General features: G+C 36.4%; 1 protein-coding gene across 3 annotated transcripts in view; it reads left to right on the top strand.

Annotated features, from left to right (window-relative positions):
* NT5C2 (5'-nucleotidase, cytosolic II) overlaps positions 1-19,304 on the top strand; it is a 103,494-nt gene that overhangs the window by 1,320 nt on the left and 82,870 nt on the right. Inside the window, exon 1 of one of the 3 annotated variants that reach the window (XM_060034146.1) lies at positions 5,900-8,529. The exons of the other annotated variants lie outside the window; for them this stretch is intronic. The gene's annotated coding sequence lies outside the window, so the exon portion shown is untranslated. Of the gene's footprint in view, positions 1-5,899; positions 8,530-19,304 lie in introns of those variants that run through there. 3 annotated transcript variants of the gene reach the window in all.

Here is a 19,304-nt window from a genome sequence, read left to right on the forward strand (position 1 = left end):
CTGAAGAGGTTAAGTTCAAGAAGACACAGCTTGTAATTAAAAGCAGAACTCTACACGCTGGGCTGATGCTAGCACACACAGACTTTTTATTTTTGAAATGCATTTCTATTGCAGTGTAAGCCACTACATTTCGGTATAGGTGCTGCATTACTCTCATCAACCCAGACTTTAAATTTTATTTAATTAATTTTTAATACATTTTAAAAATTTATTTTTGGCGGTGTTGGGTCTTCGTTGCGGTGCGTGGGCTTTTCCTTGTGGCTTCTCTTGTTGCAGAGCACGGGCTCTAGGCACGTGGGCTTCCGTAGTTGCAGCACGGGGGCTCAGTAGTTGTGGCACGAAGACCTAGTTGCTCCAAGGAAGGTGGGATCTTCCTGGAACAGGGGTCGAACCCGTGTCCCCTGCATTGGCAGTCGGATTCTTAACCACTGCGCCACCAGGGAAGTCCCTAGACTTTAGATATTTAGAGTTAAGTGATTAGCTAATCTGTAAAATGAGAGGGCCAAAGGAGTTGTTTGCAAGGGTTCATTCCGTTCTAAGATTTGATTGCATTGTTTGCAAATTTACAATCAGCCTCAAGTTTCCAAAAGTTTATAATTGTAGGAAGATTTATATAGATATTTACATAGGGTATCTGCAAACCTTACTAGTGATATCAGGTGTATCTTCCTAAAGAAAGCCAGATTACAGTAGAATGTTAGGAGGAATGTTCATTCATCTGTCTCTAGGCTATTTCTACTGTTTAATGGGGGAAAGGAAGAACACAAAACATGTTTTTTTTTAAAAGTACATTTTTTTTTTTTTTTTTTGCGGTACGCGGGCCTCTCACTGCTGTGGCCTCTCCTGTTGCGGAGCACAGGCTCCGGACGCGCAAGGCCCAGCGGCCATGGCTCACGGGCCTAGCTGCTCCGCGGCATGTGGGATCTTCCCAGACCGGGGCACGAACCCGTGTTCCCTGCATCGGCAGGCGGACTCTCAACCACTGTGCCACCAGGGAAGCCCTAAAAAAGTACATCTTTTTATTGCTTACCTCTCTTACCAAAAAGCTTAAATTCAATAGTAAAAAAAAAAAAAACAACTTTATCATGTTGTTTATGATAAATAAATATCATATCTTTTCCAGTTCTTATGTACATATAATTTTTATGTAGTTATAATTGCTGTGTACATATTTAAAATTTTGCAGTTCTGCACATTTTGGGGATGTCCATGTGTCTAGAGAATTCATCTACTTTTCATTTGCGGAGACTCTGTAACATGCTTTTATGCCCAGTAGTCAACAATGCCGGGCATACAGGCTGTCAGTAAATTTTTGTTGAATGAATGTAATATTTTGAGCTGCTTAGACATCTCGGAACACAAAATGTTAAATATCACAAGGCATATGTTAAATGACATGTGAGCAGTAAAGGCCATCAATGCAAAGGCACGTGAGCCAGGAGGCAGCATCACATATGTTTAAGGACCTGGGTTTTGGAGTCTGGGTTTGAGACCTGGCTTTGCCACTTAGCATCCATGCACCCTTAGAGAACTCAACCGTAGAGAGCTTCACTCAGTTTCTCTCACCATGAAAACGGGGGAAATAGAACAAATTTCAAATTTCACAGAGTTGTGTGAGGTGAATGGGATAATTCCATTGAAGCAATACAGGCACACATTAAATTCTCTATAAATGTTAGCTGTTATTACTGTTTTCTTTTCATTCAAAGTGGAGAGATCACTGTAGGTTGGCGGGATCAGGGAAAACATCATAGAGGAGGTGACACTTGAGAGTAGGGAGAGGATGCAAAAGTGGGCATATTGAGGGTTTACTGAATGGATTGTTCTCACTAAAGCAAAGGGTTTGGTAGAGCAATACTATGAGATAAAACTGGAGAGGGAGGACTTCCCTGGTGGCGCAGTGGTTAAGAACCCGCCTGCCAGTGCAGGGGACACGGGTTTGATCCCTGGTCCGGGAAGATCCCACATGCCGCAGAGCAACTAAGCCCGTGCGCCACAACTGCTGAGCCTGCACTCTAGAACTCGTGAGCCACAACTACTGAGCCCGCACTGTAGAGCCTGCAAGCCACAACTACTGAAGCCTGCACGCCTAGAGCCCATGCTCTGCAACAAGAGAAGCCTCCGCAGTGAGAAGCCCATGCACCTCGCCGGAACTAGAGAAAGCCAGCATGCAGCAACAAAGACCCAACACAGCCAAAAATAAATAAATAAATAAATTGATTAATAAAAAAAAACCTGGAGAGAGAAATTCTAGTAAACTGTTTCCAAGATATGCTACATGGGTTTCTTGCAGATAGAACAGAATTAATGAAGTAAGACAGCTCGTATTTATGAGTAGCTGGTTTGTTTCGTTTTTTAAGTTCAGACCTGAAAAATTATTTGCTTTAAGGAAATTGATAGCAAATTGTTATGCAGTGCTAAGGTCCTTGTTATTTGACACAGTAAATCCTTTTTTTTAAAATAATTTTTTTAAAGCATTAAAAAAATTAGTTATTTTATTTATTTTTGGTTGCGTTGGGTCTTTGTTGCCGCGCGCCGACTGGGCTTTCTCTAGTTGCGGCAAGCGGGGGCTACTCTTCGTTGCGGTTCGTGGGCTTCTCATTGCAGTAGCTTCTCTTTTTTGAGGAGCACTGGCTCTAGGTGCGTGGGCTTCGGTAGTTGCGGTGCATGGGCTCAGTAGTTGTGGCTCGCGGGCTCTAGAGCGCAGGCTCAGTAGTTGCGGCTCACGGGCTTAGTTGCTCTGCGGCATGAGGGATCTTCCCGGACCAGGGCTCGAACCCATGTCCCCTGCATTGGCAGGCGGATTCTTAACCACTGCACCACCAGGGAAGCCACACAGTAAATCTTATATGACTTCTTACCATTTGAAATTTGTGTTCTATGATCGGTTACCAAGGTTTGCAGTGGCTGTTTTTTCTTTTCCTTTCTGTGGAAAACAACTTTAGCAGCAACTCCCACCCCCACCCCACCCCCCACCAAATAGCAAAATTGCCAGCAGAGCAGCAAAATAGCCCCCCTTTTAGGTGGAATACATACTCCAAAGGATTAAATTGCCTTGGAGAGTGTTGAACTATTTGTTCCTATCTTTTGTGTGTTTCTTTTGGTTGGGAAGCATTATCAGGAGTGTGAGATGAAAAAGCCTGCTGTGTCAGGATCTCCTTGGAAAGAGAAGACTGAAATCTGGTGCCTGAAGTTTAATGGCTAAAAATACGTGTGTGTGTATGTATATATAAATATATATACATATATATTTATATACATATAGAATATACATCTCAGTAAATTTGTTGGGTACAGTAGGCCCGTCGTATCCGGATGCAGAGCAGGGGAAAAAAACAGAGGGGCGACTGTAGTGCTCCATTTTATGTAAGGAGCTTGAGCATCCAGGGATTTTGCTATCTGTGATTGGGGGGGTGTCCTGGCACCAACCCCCACGGATACAGAGTGACCGCTGTATTAGTATTTCTGTTTCCAATGTCCAGTGGAGTATATGTTTTTTAATGCTCCTTGGTTCAGTTTAATGTGGTTTCTTTAATGTTTTAATTTAAATTTATTCAAAAATATGAAATATTTCAAAATACAGGAAATAATGTAATGATCATCTTAATTATAGACCATCATATTTATTTTGTGGTTTTTTTACCCATTTTCTAATTGTGTAGTCTCTCTTTTCAATTGACTATATTTTTCAAAGGGATAAAATTACAGATACAGTTGAGGCCTGTGTGAATCCTTGCTGATCCTATTACCCTCTCTTTCCCTATCATGAATTGAGTAATTATCATTCCCATTATGTTTATATACTTTTACTAATATGTATATATCCCTGAAAGTGCATATACTTTTGTTTAATGTATTATGCACATGATTCTGCAACTTGGTTTTTTATTCAACATTGTTTTTATTTTTTTTGAAGATATGATTTTATGATAAAGCACTGGTGAAAGAAGCTCAAATGAAGATTTTTTTGGGGGGAGGTGGGCAGTGTTTAACTTCTTGCCCATCCTGTGTTTCCAAGTCTGTCCCAATGTTGGGGCTATTCTTTCTTTTTTTAATTTATTTTATTGATGTAACATTGATTTAGAACATTATATAAGTTTCACAAGTACAGTGTTTTATTTCTACTTCTGTATACCCTTTGCTCACCACCAAAAATGTAGTGTCCGTCCATCATCATACAGTTGCTCCCCTTTACCTATTTTGCCCTCCCACTTCCCCTGTGGCTCACTACTACTCTGTTCTATGTTTTTGTTTGGTTTGGTTTGTTTATTTATTGTTTGTTTATTAGTTTTTTATATTCCACACGAGTGAAATCGTGGTATTTTTCTTCATCTGACTTATTTCACTTAGCATGATATCCTTAACGTCCATCAATGTAGTTGCAAATGGCAAGATTTCATCTTTTTATGGCCGAGTAGTATTCTATTGTGTGTGTATGTATATATACCCCACATCTTTTCATCCACTGATGGGCACTAGGTTGTTTCCAATCTTGGCTATCGTAAATAATGCCGGGGTGCATGTATCTTTTTTCAGATTAGTGTTTTCATATTCTTTGGATAAATACCCAGAAGTGGGATAGCTGGATCATATTAATTTTTTGAGGAATGTCCATACTATCTTCCATAGTGGCTGCACCAATTTACGTTCCCACCAACAGTGTATGAGGGTTCCCTTCTCTCCACATCCTCACCAACACTTGTTATTTCTTGTTTTTTTGATAGTAGCCTTCCTATCAGGTGAGAGGTGATATCTCTTTGTGGTTTTAATTTGCATTTCCCTAATAATTAGTGATGTTATTTAACATTGTTTTTGCTACATATCCATGTTGGTAGATATATCTTTAGTTCATTCATTTTAATTTCTCTATAATATTGCATTATATGAATAAGCCAGTTTGTTTATGAATATTTAGGGGTTTCTGCCTTTTTTGCTATTAGTAACAGTGCTGTAATAAACATTCTTGGATGTTTCATCTTGTTTACATGTGTGAGAATTCTAAGCCTAGGGAATTCTTAGGTGGTAGGATATGAGGATCTTCACCTTTATTAAATAAAGCTGAATTATTTTCCAAAATACTAAACACAAAACACCCATCAGCAGGTTGTGAGAGTTCCTTTTTTACCATATCCTTACAAACATTGATATTGCCAGACTCTTAAATTTTAAAATCAAATTAAATTTCATTTTAATTTGTTTTTCCATTTATTGTAAGGATTTATTCCATTTGCATCCATTTATTGTAAGGTTTTGTTTTCTATAAATTGCTTCATTCTTTTTCTGTTGGCTCATTTTCTTTTCCATCATTAGTTTGCAGCTCTCTTTATCTCTATACTAATCCTCTCTCAGTTATGATGTTGCAAAAATCTTCTCAGTGGTTGCTCTTTACTTTTTGTTGTGCATAAGTTTTACATTTTTATTCCAACTTTTTATTTGAAAAATTTCAGTCCTACAGAAAAGTGCAGTGATAGTTCAGTGAATACACTTACATCTTTCACCTGGATTCACCAACTGTTAACATTTTGCCATATTTACTTTTTATTTCATATATACATTTTTTTCCTAAACCATTTAAAAGTAATTTGCAGACATCATGGCACTTCATCTCTTAAAAGATATACTTAAACAAGGATGTCCTACAAAACTACAGTATAATTATCACATTTAATATGAATGCAATATTATTATCTAATATACAGTGCATATTAAAAATTTCTCAATTGTCCCAGTAATGACCTTTATACTTAATCTCCAACCCCACCCCTGGTCCAGGATCATGAGTTGCATTTAGTTGCCATGTCCCTTTAGTTACTTTTAATCGACAACAGGTCCCCAGACTTTTGTTTGTTTTCATAGTATTGATATATTTGAAGAGTCCAGGTCAGTTGTTTTGTACAATGTCCTTCAATTTGGATTTGTCTGATCATTTCCTTAGATGTTTAAATTCAGACTAAATGTTTTTGGCAAGAAGAAGCTTTAAATTTTAACATAGATTTGTCTATCTTTTCCTTTATGGTTTGTGTTGTCTTTTATCCAAGAAAACCTTCCCTCCCTTGATGTCATAGGGCTCTTCGTCTCTGTTTTCTTCTAAAAGTTGTATGGTTTTGCTTTTTTTTATATTTAGGCTTATAAATGCTGTTTATTTTTTCTGCTTAGTGTACCTTTAATGTGGTGTTCAATTAGCATTTGTGTTACACATTCTTTTTCTACCATTGTGTTTGTCATAAAATTACTCTGTAAATTCATAAAGACTGGATGGCTTTTGTTATGCACTAAATTGTGAAAATTCTGAGTTATCTGGTCATGCTAAAGGTGTAGAGGTCGAAACAGCTGAAATATTCTGTGTGAAAATTGTAAAAATAAAGATATATTTGTAAGAATTTAAGCATGGTATGCTGTAAATAAGACCAAGATGAAACATCAGGATCTTTCACAAATCTGAAATCAGTAAATGCCATATTTTTAACCTTGGATTATTGACTTTTGCAGTAGGTTTGATGAGATAATCCTATGTGGAACTAAGCTTTTGGGAAGGAAAGAAACCTACAGATAGTAGATTAAGATTAGATTTAGGATACTTACTTTGACATGAAAAAATGTGTGAAATTGTATAGCCTTTGCCACATAATTGACACTCTGAAGTTTTGACTCTGAAAGTAGAAACCTATTATAACATTCCTCCAAACATAATGTACTACATTGTGCAGAGGCCCCTACATTGTGTAGAGGCCGCAAGTAGTAAACACTGTGGGCTCTAGTATAATAAATAAAAATTTATTACGCACTGTGTCAGCCGCTGTTCTTAGCACCTTGCGCTTATTAATGCATTAAATCCTTGTTCCAACTCTGACCGTTTTGGAGTTGAAGAAACTGAAGTGATTGTATAATTTGCTCAAACATAGAGCTAAATTAGTGTCGGAGCCAGGTTTTGAACCCAGACAGAATGGCTCCAGAATCTGCACTCTTCACTACAAGTATAATCCTGTGACCCTGGTCAAATTATTTAACTTCTCTATGCCGTTTTCTTCTTTGTACAATTAAGATAATTGTACCTAATTCATATGGTTGTTGTGAGAAGTTAATTAGATAAAATATGTATAGAGTTTAGAATAATACATGAAAACAAGTGAGCACTCAATAAATGTTAGCCATTATTATGTTAGCATTACTAAGGCATTGAACTTATGCGTATCTCTGAATTTTTACCAAATAAGTGAAGTATGCCATAAATATTGTATATATATAAAAAAGTAGAAATACCATGGTGATTATTTCTGCCTTTCTGGTTTTTATCTCTTTATTATTTTGAAAGAGGAAAGATAACAGCTAAAACAAAATTGAATGGTGAACCAGGAGCTCATTGGTAAGAGAATGAGTTCTTTTTGAAATAAAGCAGAATTTTTTATCTGCTTTTTAAAAGAATATTCAAGAATGATTACTAAAGGTGCAAAGTGTTATATATTAGCTGAATGTAAAAACTTTTCAGCTTTGTTACCTTTATGCTTTTGAAATTATAGTTTAATTATAATTAATTAATTATAGCTTAGTTAATTATAGCAATGTATTGAAGAAATAAAAGTCATATTGTGGTCCCACTTTATCTGCAGTTTCACTTTCCACAGTTTCAGTTGCCTGCAGTCAACCATAGTCTGAAAATATTAAATGGAAAATTCCAGAAATAAACCATTCATAAGTTTTAGACTGTGTGCTCTTCTGAGTAGTGTGATGAAATCGTGCACCATCCTGCCTGGGATCCACAATCACTGACATCCTCATGGCTCAGTAATCCAGGATCGCCCAAAGCTGCTGATCCTCCTTGTGACATATCGTCAGAAGGTCAATAGTAGCCTAACACTGTATCACAGTGCCTGTGCCATTCACCTTACTGCATCTCATTACGTAGGCATTTTATCATCTCACATCATCACAAGAAGGATGAGTACAGTAGCATAAGATATTTCGAGAGAGAGAGAGAGACCACATTCATATAACTTTTGTTACAGCATATTGTTGGAATTGTTTTATTATTAGTTATTGTTGTTAATGTGCTTCTTATGTGCCTAATTTGTAAATTAAACTTTATCATGTGTATGTATGTATGTATAGGGAAAAATACAGTTTATATAGCATTCTGTACTACCCACAGTTTCGGGCATCCACTGGAGATCTGTACTACATATTCTCAAGCCCAGTCATTTAAAATGTTTTCTTTACATACTCTTTTGTTCCTTTTTGTCAACAACCATGTTATTGTTGAAGGTCTGGTATTACTCAAAACATTCAGTTGGAAGCAACCTTCATGCAGATGTAGAACAAATATTGCATTCTGTGTGATATGGCAGAGGTAATGGAATTCTAGGAGTAGCAGCAGTAAAGTGTTCAGGATAACATAAAATTCGGGTCTTTTTTGTATATTTTTGGAACTTTAGGAACGTATGCAATAAATTTACATTTTCTAGTTACAGTTTCAAAGTAGAGATTGGAGCATGTTGTTGCTTGAAGAGGAAAAACAAATTGTCCAGGCAACAGGTATTACATTTCTTATTTGACAAGATCTCTTCTCAGCTTTGTTATTTTCTATCAGAGAACATGGAACCTTTTGTTCCAAGGCCTGGTGTCGAAATGTTAGCAAAATACTACATTAATCAAGCTAAGAATCTTATTCGTTTTCTGAACCAAGAGTACGATTTCATGAAGATTCATTTAGAGCATTAAAAAGAACTTGTGTAATATTCTTGCATTTTCAGGCTTATACAGAACTTAGCTTTTGGAAAGCAAAGCGCTCCAAGTGTAGAGGTTTAGGAGTTTATTTCTGCCTGTATATATCAAGTCTGTAGTTCAAGGAACTGGGGATACAGCAGCGAACAAAACAAGTCTCACCCTCATGAAACTTACATTTTAGAGAAAAGGACTTGATAGTACCAAACTGTCAAATACATTATGTCTGAAAGTGTAAATGTGCAAAAAAGAAAAACAAAATGGGGTGAGAGGATAGCAAGTGATATGTGTGGATAGGTAAGTGTGATTTTATTAGTTGGAATTTGTTAGCCATCTGTATCACTTGGTGTGTAAGCTATGAATGTTGGTCTTTTACACAAATGTATAGTATAACTTGGGGCAAATGATATAAAGAACTCTGAATGAAAATAATGAAATGAAAAATGAACAAAAAACTGTTCCTCATAAACTAAAAGATAGGAATTAATGAAACATTTAACACAATTTATATGTAACACACTTTTAGGAGTCTTACTTTTTGGGAAAAATTAATATTCCTCCATCTTAAAATATTTTATGTGATTATTTTCCTTCATGTATTTTATGATTAGAAGGAACAAAGGTTACAAGAATACTTTCAAAGCTAAATTTTATTTCAAAGTGCTGTTCTTTGAGTTAGGGGTGACCCTATTAACTACAGATACTGTGATTTAGGTTTTCAGCAGTATTGTTAGACAAATTAATCTAAATTTAGATCTGACTTCCCTTGTTTTCCAGGGAATGTATTTGTAAGTAAATTGGTTTGTGGTCTTGTTACAGAGGGGACCCTTGATGGCAACATAATGATATAACCATCTAATTTACCTCTGTATTTTCTTGGTTTTACTTGCTCATCTATCAAGGATTAGGATTATCAGGGGCTATGCGTAATGATACCAGGCATACAGATAGACGATACAGCTTTAACTTTTCTCTTCCCATAAAGTAAACTAGTTTAATATGACTAGTGTCATATGCAAGTAAAGTTGTATTTATGAAAATAAAATAAATTTCAGCTGGTGAGAAAATTCAAAAAAGCCATTCAAAATTATCCTTTCCACTCAAGTCTCAGAGCAGTGTTCATTGTTCTTGGAATGACAGTGGTTGATTATAAAACTTATAAATTCCTAGTTTTATATTTCAAACACAAGATAAATTCCAGTGAAGTTTAGTAAAACACTGAGTGTTCATATTTACTTAACTGTTATCATTACCCTATTATCTATAGTGACACACTAATCCCATTGAAAGATGAATATTTGGTTCAAACTGCCATGTGTGTAAAACACTTTGCCTGATGGACCTGTGCTACATACTGTGTTTAAGTGCTACTTACTTCTTTCTAAGTGAGCTACTGACATGACCTGAAAGAGACATTAAAACGGCCTTGCTAACCAGGCTGCAGATTGCTCACCAGGCTTACTCTGCAGTTTCAGTTACTCTTTGCTTCCTGTTTTCAGAAGTTACCTGAAGCTTTTGGGGCAGCTGGTTTCCCTTTCTTTGGGGGAGGATGATGTTAGTGGTGAAGGGAACTATGTATGTTTTGCCTATGAAATATTTTTAAAGTGTGAAACTAAAATATTTTAAATGCCTGAGAGTTCATTTCAGTTGTTACTCTCCAGATACAACTACTTTGCAGGCTGGATATTTTATATTGAAACAAAGGACTGTTTCAATATAAACTGTACCACTATTGCTTGGAAGGAATTAAAATTTGAGCTTTTTATTCAGCATTAGTCACTGCTGTACCTTACTGAAAAAACTACTCTTAAGCTTGACACTGTAAACAGGTGACAAATAAAATGTTTACCTACTTATTGGAACATTTTTTTTTTTTGCCAGATGATAATGTCTATAATTTTACTGTCACTGTAAAAAATAAACATTAGATAGACTGACTCTGTGAATAGAGTCCAAAAGTCTGTCATAGTAATGCTAACATGTGTTAGATAAGATCATAGGAAAACCAAATAAGGAACTTTTTGAAGATGATGATTTAAGAAAATCTCACCCCTGTACCTTCACATAACTTATATAGACTTCATGGCAAATTTTATTTCATATTAGTGATAATATGGTTATTTAATCATTTATGTTTACATTTTTAGCAGAATAAAATCTTGTGTTATCTTTGCTGAGACTCTGTAACTTGAATTTTTAAAATAAAATGTATTCTGTTTAGTTCATGAATGATCCAAGAAAATGCTTTGAATTTTTCCTACAAATAATTTGAAGAAAGTAATACAAAAAGAAGTTAAAATATATGGGGGAAATCTTTTTTTTAGTGTAATTACTATCTCTAATTTGTAAGGAAAGAGGGAAAGAAAAGCCTGACTTTTAAAAAACAGTTTTATTGAGGTATAAATACATACAACAAACTATATATTTAGAAGGTACAATAAGTTTGACATATGTACATAAGCATGAAACAGTCACCATAATTGAGGTAATGAACATATCACACCCCAAAGTTTCCTTGGGCCCCTCCCCACCTCACGCCTCCACTCTAGGCAACCGCTGATGTGCTTTCTGTCACGGTAGCTTAGTTGGCATTTTCTAGAATTTTATGTAAACAAAATCATGTAGTATGCACTCATTTTTTTGTCTTCTTTCACTCAGCATAATTTTGAGATTTATTCTTGTTGTATATCAATAGTTCATTCCTTTTTATTGCATAATCATATTCCATTGTATGGATATGACACAACATGTATCCATTCACCTGTTCATAGACATTTGGGTTGTTTTCAGTTTCTGACTATGACACACAAAGCTGCTCTGAATATTCATGTGCAAGTCTTTATATGGATATATGCTTTCATTTCTCTTGGACAATTACTTGGGAGTAGAAAGATTGGGACATAGAGTAGATGTTACGTTTAACTTTTAAAGAAATGGTGGGAGTTCCCTGGTGGCCTAATGGTTAGGATTCCGGGCTTTAACTTCATGGGTCTGGTTGAATCCCTGGTCAGGAAACTGAGATCCTGCAAGACCAGCAGCGCATTAAAAAAAAACAAAACCGAAATGGCAAATTGTTTTCCAAAGTGCTTGTACCATTTTTATATTCTCACCAGCAGTGTATTGGAGTTCTAGTTGCTCTTTATCCTCATCAAATTTGGCATGGTCAGTCTTTTTTTTTTTTTTTTTTGGCTGCACCTCACGGCACACGGGATCTTAGTTCTTCGGTCAGACTTTTTAATTTTAAATATTCTAATAGGCATGTAGTAGAATCTCATGGTTGTAATTTGCATTTCCCTGCTGATAAATGATGTTGAGTATCATTTCATGTGTTTATTTGCCATCTATATATCTTTTTTGATGAAGTGTCTACTCAAACACTTTGCCCATATTTTAACAATTGGATTCTTTGTCTTGTGTTTTGAGAGTTCGTATATGTTCTGGATACATGTTGTTTTATCAGACGTGTGATTTGCAAATATTTTCCCTCAGACTGTAGCTTATCTCCTCCGCTTTTCCTCCCAAAGAGTGATAGAAAACATTTTAATGGAAACATAATGTGAAAATACAATTTTGTTTTGTTTATATTCCTCTGTTAGCCATGAAAAGGGACAAGTTGAGTATACAAACAAGGTTGAAGAGACAATATTTAAACTTCCTAAGGGAGTAAAATATTTTAAATGTTTTTACATCACTCGTATACCATAATGTGCAAAACCATATAAACCATAATGTGCAAAACAGATTAACATGACTTGTAATGCCAACCTAGTAGTAAGTTGATTTAGTTTTATTTTATCTATCATCCCCTCACTTTACTGAGGTCTCTGAACAAATATTGTTTCCTTATAGATACCTTCCAAGGTTTTCCTACAATATTATCATTGTCATTCTTTATCTCTTCACCTTATTTGTTTTACCTATACCATATACCACTTATCACTACCTGACACAGTGTGTTTGGTTACTGTCTTACTCCTCCACTAAGATGTAGGCTCCATGAGGCTGAGAATTTGTCTCTTCTGTTGTCGCTTGTTTTTTCCTCCTCTTATTGGTGTCTTCTGAAGAGCAGAAGTTTTAAATTTTGATGGAATCTAATTTATCAACTTTTTTCTTTTATCCATTGTGCTTTAGGTTTTGGAACTAGGAAATTTTGACTAACCCAAAGCTCACGAAGACTTTCTCTTATGTTTTCTCCTAGAAGTTTTATAGTCTTAGATTTTACATTTAGGCCTACAGTGCATTTTGAATTAATTTTTGTATATGCTGAGAGGTGCCTGATGGTACTGGCTAGGATAGAACCTCCAGTACAATTTTGAGTAGAAGTGGTGAGACTGTACATCTCTTTTTTCCTGATTTTAGGGGGAAAACATTCAGTCTTTCACCTTTTTAGTATGATGTTACCTGTAGGTTTTTGGTAGATGCACTTTATCATACTAAGGAAGTTACCTTTATAAGTAGTTTGCTGAGAGTTTTTATCAGGAAAGCATGTCGAATTTTGTCTTATACTTTTTCTATATCTATTGAGATGATCATACAGTTTTTCTTCTTCCTTTTTTTTTTTTTTTAAGTCAGCTAATACGTTGACTGATTTTAGCATGTTAAATCATCTCTGCATTCCTGGGATTGACTCCACTTGGTTGTATTATTCTTTTAAAATATTGTTGGATTTGATTTTTATTTCTATGTGATCAGTAATAATTTCCCTGCTTTCATCTGATTCTAGTTACTTGCATCTTATCTCAGTTTCCTAGTCATTGTAGTTAAGGTTTGTCAATTTTGTTGGTCATTTCAAAGAATGAACGTTTGGTTTCATTGATTCTGTGTTTATTTATTCTCTATTTTATTTATTTCTTCCCTAATTGTTGTTATTACCTTCCTTCTGCTGGGCTTGGGCTTAGTTTGTTCATCTTTTTCTTGCCATTCTAGTTCCTCCAGGTATAAAGTTAGGTTATTGATTTGAGATGTTTCTTCTTTTTTAATGAAGGCATTTACAGCTGTAAATTTTCCTCTGAGTACATACGGCCTTCCCTGTATCTCATAAGTTTTTGGTGTTTTGTGTTTTTGTTTTCTTTTGTCTCTTAACTATTTTCTGGTTTTCCTTGTGATTTCTTACTTGACGCTGTTGGTTGTTAAAGAGTGTGTTGATTAACTTCCACATATTTGTGAATTTTGTAGTTTTCCTTATCTTATTGACTTCTAGCTTTATTCCATTATGATAGAAGAAGATACTTTGTATGATTTCAATTTTTTAAACATTTATTTAATAAATTTATTTATTTATTTTTGGCTGCATTGGGTCTTCGTTGCTGTGCCTGGGCTTTCTCTAGTTGCAGAGAGCAGGGGCTACTCTTCGTTGCAGCGCGCAGGCTTCTCATTACGGTGGCTTCTCTTGTTGCGCAGCACGGGCTCTAGGTGCGCAGGCTTCAGTAGTTGTGGCACGCGGGCTCAGTAGTTGTGGCTTGTGGGCTCTAGAGTGCAGGCTCAGTAGTTGTGGCACATGGGCTTAGTTGCTCCACAGCATGTGGGATTTTCCCAGACCAGGGCTCGAACCCATGTCCCCTGCATTGGCAGGTGGATTCTTAACCACTGCGCCACCAGGGAAGTCCCTAAACATTTATTAAGACTTACTTTATGGTTGAACATATGGTCTATCCTGGGTAATGTTCCATGTGCACTTGAGAAGAATGTATATTCTGTTGTTGGGTGGAGTGGTCTATATGTGTCTCCTAGGTTTAGTTAGTTTATACTTGTTCAAGACCTCTATATCATTATCAACATTAGTTTTAATAAATGTATTTATTTATTATTTTGGGCTGTGCTGGGTCTTTGTTGCTGTGTGCAGGCTTCTCACTGTGGTGGCCTCTCCTGGTGCAGAGTACGGGCTCCAGGCACACAGGCTTCAGTAGTTGTGGATCGTGGGCTCCAGAGCACAGGCTCAGTAGCTGTGGCCCATGGGCTCAGCTGCTCCGCGGCATGTGGGATCTTCCTGGACCAGGGCTCAAACCCGCGTCCCCTGCATTGGCAGGCAGATTCTCAACCACTGCACCACCAGGGAAGTCCCGGATCATGTCTTTTTAATCCTTTCTGTGAAACTTTGCCTTCAAAGTAATTACTAATTAGGAGGGACTTATTTTTGCCATTTTGCTATTTGTTTTTGAATGACTTAAACCCTTTTTGTTCCTCCATTATTGCCGCCTTTTGTGTTTAGTTGATGTTTTTAGTGAACTGTTTTGATTCCATTCTCACAAATTTTATTTTATTTTATTTTAATTTTTTTCTGGGGTGGTACGCGGGCCTCTCACTGTTGTGGCCTCTCCCGTTGCGGAGCACAGGCTCCGGACGCACAGGCTCAGCGGCCATGGCTCACGGGCCTAGCCACTCTGCGGCATGTGGGATCTTCCCGGACTGGGGCATGAACCCGCGTCCCCTGCATCGGCAGGTGGACTCTCAACCATTGCACCACCAGGGAAGCCCACAAATTTTATTTGTAATTAAAGAAATTTTTTTTTGGCTGTGTTGGGTTTTCGTTGCTGTGCAGGGGCTTTCTCTAGTTGTGGCGAGAGGGGGCTACTCTTCATTGTGGTGCGCAGGCTTCTCATTGCTGTGGCTTCTCTTGTTGTGGAGCACAGACTCCAGGAGCATGGGCTTCAGTAGTTCTGGTGTGCGGGCTCAGTAGTTGTGGCTTGTGGGTTCTAGAGCACAGGCTCAGTAGTTGTGGCGCATGGGCTTAGTTGCTCCTTGGCATGTGGGCTCTTCCCGGACCGGGGTTCGAGCCCATGTCCCCTCCATTGGCAGGTGGATTCTTAAACACTGTGCACCAGGGAAAGTCCTCACAAATTTTAATAATGTTGTATTTTCATTTTGAGTCAGTTCAAAATAATTTCTAATTTCTCCTTTGATTTCTTCTTTGACCCTTGGGTTATATAGAAGTGTGTTCATTTATTTGCAGATATTTGGGGATTTTCCAGGTATCTTTCTGTATTTATTGCTAATTTAATTTCATTGTGGCCAGTGAACATACTTTGTAAGACTTGATTCTTTTTCAATTTCAATTTATTGAGACTTGTTTTATGGCCCAGAACATGATCTATTTTGGTAAATGTTCCATGTGCACTTGAAAAGAATGTGTATTCTGTGGTTGTTGGGTGGACTGTTTTATGAATGTCAGTTAGGTCAAGTTGGATGATAATGTTGGTCAAGTCTTTTCTATCCTTAACAGACATCTTGTCCACTTGTTCTATCAGTTATTGAAATATTACTGAAATCTCCAGCTATAATTGTGGTTTTGTCACTTCCTCCTTGCAGTTCTACAAGTTTTTGCTTCATGTATTTTGAAGCTCTGTTATTAGATGTACATAAGCATTTATGATTATTATGTCTTCTTGATAAATTGACCTGTTTATCATTAAGAAATGGGCTTCCTTAAACCTGGTAATATTCTTTGATCTGAAGTATACTTTGTCTAATGTTAATGTAACCATGCCAACTTAATAAAAAATTTTTTTTATTAGAGTATAGTTGATTTATAGTGTTGTGTCGGTTTCTGATGTATAGCAAATGATTGTTTTATATATATATAAATATATATATTTTTTCTTTTTCATCTTTTCAATTATGGTTTATTATGGGATATTGAATATAGTTCCCTGTGCTATACAGTAGGACCTTGTTGTTTACCTATTTTATATATAGTAGTTTATATCTGCTAATCCCAAACTTCTAAGTTATTCTGCCCCCATCCCCTTTCCGGTAACCTCAAGTTTGTTTTCTATGTCTGTGAGTCTGTTTCTGTTTGTATCATATTTGTATCATATTTTAGATTCCACATATTAGTGATATCATATGGTGTTTGTCTTTCTCTTTCTGACTTACTTCATTTAGTATGATAATCTCCAGGTCCATCCATGTTGCTGCACATGGCATTATTTCATTTTTTTATGGCTAGTATCCTATTGTGTATATATATGCAACATTTTCTTTATCTAGTCATCTGTCAATGGACATTTACATTGCTTCCTTGTCTTAGCTGTTGTAAATAGTGCTGCTATGAACATTGAGGTGCATGTATCTTTTTGAATGACAGTTTTCTCTGGATATATGCCCAGGAGTGGGATTGCTGGATCATATGGCAACTCTATTTTTAGTTTTCTGGTTTTTTTTTAAACCTCAGGATGGAGGACAGACTTTATTTATTTATTTATTAACTTATGTGAACCATTTTATTTATTTTTGGCCACACCGTGTGACATGCATGATCCTAGCTCTCCGACAGGGAATTGAACCTGTGCCCTTGTCATTGAAAGCGTGGAGTCCCAACCACTGGACCACCAGGGAATTCCCTATTTTTCGTGTTGTTGGGTTTTTTTAATATAAATTTATTTATTTATTTTTGGCTGCATTGGGTCTTTGTTGCTGCACCCAGGCTTTCTGTTGTTGCAGCGAGTGGGGGCTACTCTTCGTTGCAGTGCGCAGGCTTCTCACTGCGGTGGCTTGTTTTTGTTGCAGAGCACGGGCTCTAGGTGCGTGGGCTTCAGTAGTTGTGGCACGTGGGCTCAGTAGTGTGGCTCACGGACTCTAGAGCGCAGGCTCAGTACTTGTGGCGCATGGGATCAGTTGATCCGTGGCATGTGGGATCTTCCCGGACTAGGGCTCGAACCCATGTCCCTGCATTGGCAGGCGGATTCTTAACCACTGTGCCACCAGGGAAGTCCTAGATTTAGTTTTTCTAAGGAACCTCCATACTGTTTTCCATACTGGTTGCACCAGTTTACATTCCCACCAACAGTGTATGAGGGTTCCCTTTTTTCCACACCCTCTCCAGTATTTGTTATTTGTTGACTTCTAAATGATGGCCATTCTGACCGGTGTGAGGTGATACCTCATTGTAGTTTTGATTTGCATTTTTCTAATAATTAGCGATGTTGAGCATCTTTTCATATGCCTATCGACCATCTGTATGTTTTCTTTGAAGAAATGTCTGTTTAGGTCTTCCACCTATATTTTGATTGGGTTATTTTTGTTGTTGTTATTGAGTTGTATGAGCTGCTTATATACTTTGGAAATTAAGGCCTTGTTGGTCGCGTCATTTGCAAATATTTTCTCCCAGTCTGTAGGTTGTCTTTTCATTTTATGATTTCCTTTGCTTTTCAAAAGCTTATAAGTTTGATTGGGTCCCACTTGTTTATTTTTGCTTTTATTTTTATTGCCTTCGAGACTGACCTAAGAAAACATTGGTACAATTTATGTCAGAGAATGTTTTGCCTATGTTCTTTTCTGGGAGCTTTGTGGTGTCATGTCTTATATTTAGGTCCTACAGCTTTTTTTTGTTTGTTTTTTTGATTGGGGTAGATATTTAAACTTAATGTAATTTTAAAAATATGGTTGAGTAAAATTCTACCACCTTGCTATTTTTTTGTTTGCTTTGTTTCCCGTTTCTCTTTTTACCTCATGTTTTGGGTTGATTATTTCTTGTTTCCATTTTATCTCTTTTGTTGCCTTATTAGCTATAACTTTGTTACTGTGGTGATTGCTTTAAGGTGTATAGTATGCATCTTTACCTTATCACAGTCTGCTTTCAAGTGGTATACTACTTCATGTGTACTATAGGAGTCTTAAAGTAGTATACTTCTCTTCTTACACACCTTTGGTTTATTACTGTCGCATATTTTAGTTCTATATATGTTATAAACCTAACAATATATTACTGTTACTTTTGCTTCAAACAGTTATCTTTTAGAAAGACTTAATAGTAGGGAAAAATCTTTTATAGTTACCCATTCCTTTGTGTGGATTGATTTCCATCTGGTATTGTTTTCCTCTTACCTGAAGGACTTCGTTTAAAATTTCTTTTAGAGTCTGCTGGTGATGAATTCTTTCAGCTTTTGTACATCTGAAGAAGTCTTTATTTCTGAAAGATGTTTTTGTCAGGGAAAGAATTCTAGGTTGACACTTATTTTCTTTCAGTTCTTTAAAGGTGTTTCTCCACTTTTCTCTGGCTTCACTGCTTCAGATGAGGAATTTGTTTTTTTCTTCTCTATATGATGTCTTCTTTCTTTAGCTGCTTCTTTAATATTTTCTCTTTATCACTCCTTTTAAGTAATTTGATTTTGATGTGCCTTGGTGTAGTTTTCTTGTTTTGTGTGCTTGGGGTTTACTGAGTTTTCTTGGACCTATAGATTTATAATTTTCATTAAGTTTGGAAATTTTCCCCCACTACTTCTTTAAATAATTTTTCTGTCTTCTCACTTTCTCTTTTCTTTTGTGGACTCCAATTATGCATATATTAGAAATCAGAATACACTTGAAACTGTTGCACAGGTCACTGATCTGTTTTAATTTGGATAGTTTCTATTGCTATGTCTTCAAGTTACTAATGTTTTCTTTAAAGTCTAATCTGTCATTAATCTATTCAGTGTTATTTCTCATCTCAGATTGTAGTTGTCACTTCTAGATGTTTGAGTTGGGTCTTTTAAAAAGTTGTCACTTCTAGATGTTTGAGTTGGGTCTTTTAAAAAGATTCTGTACTTAACATTCTCAGTCTTCTAGTTTTTTGAACATATGAAATACATTCAATTATCAATTATATA

This window comes from Delphinus delphis, chromosome 16 (assembly GCF_949987515.2).
Source record: "Delphinus delphis chromosome 16, mDelDel1.2, whole genome shotgun sequence".
In the NCBI taxonomy this organism is placed as follows: domain Eukaryota; kingdom Metazoa; phylum Chordata; class Mammalia; order Artiodactyla; family Delphinidae; genus Delphinus; species Delphinus delphis.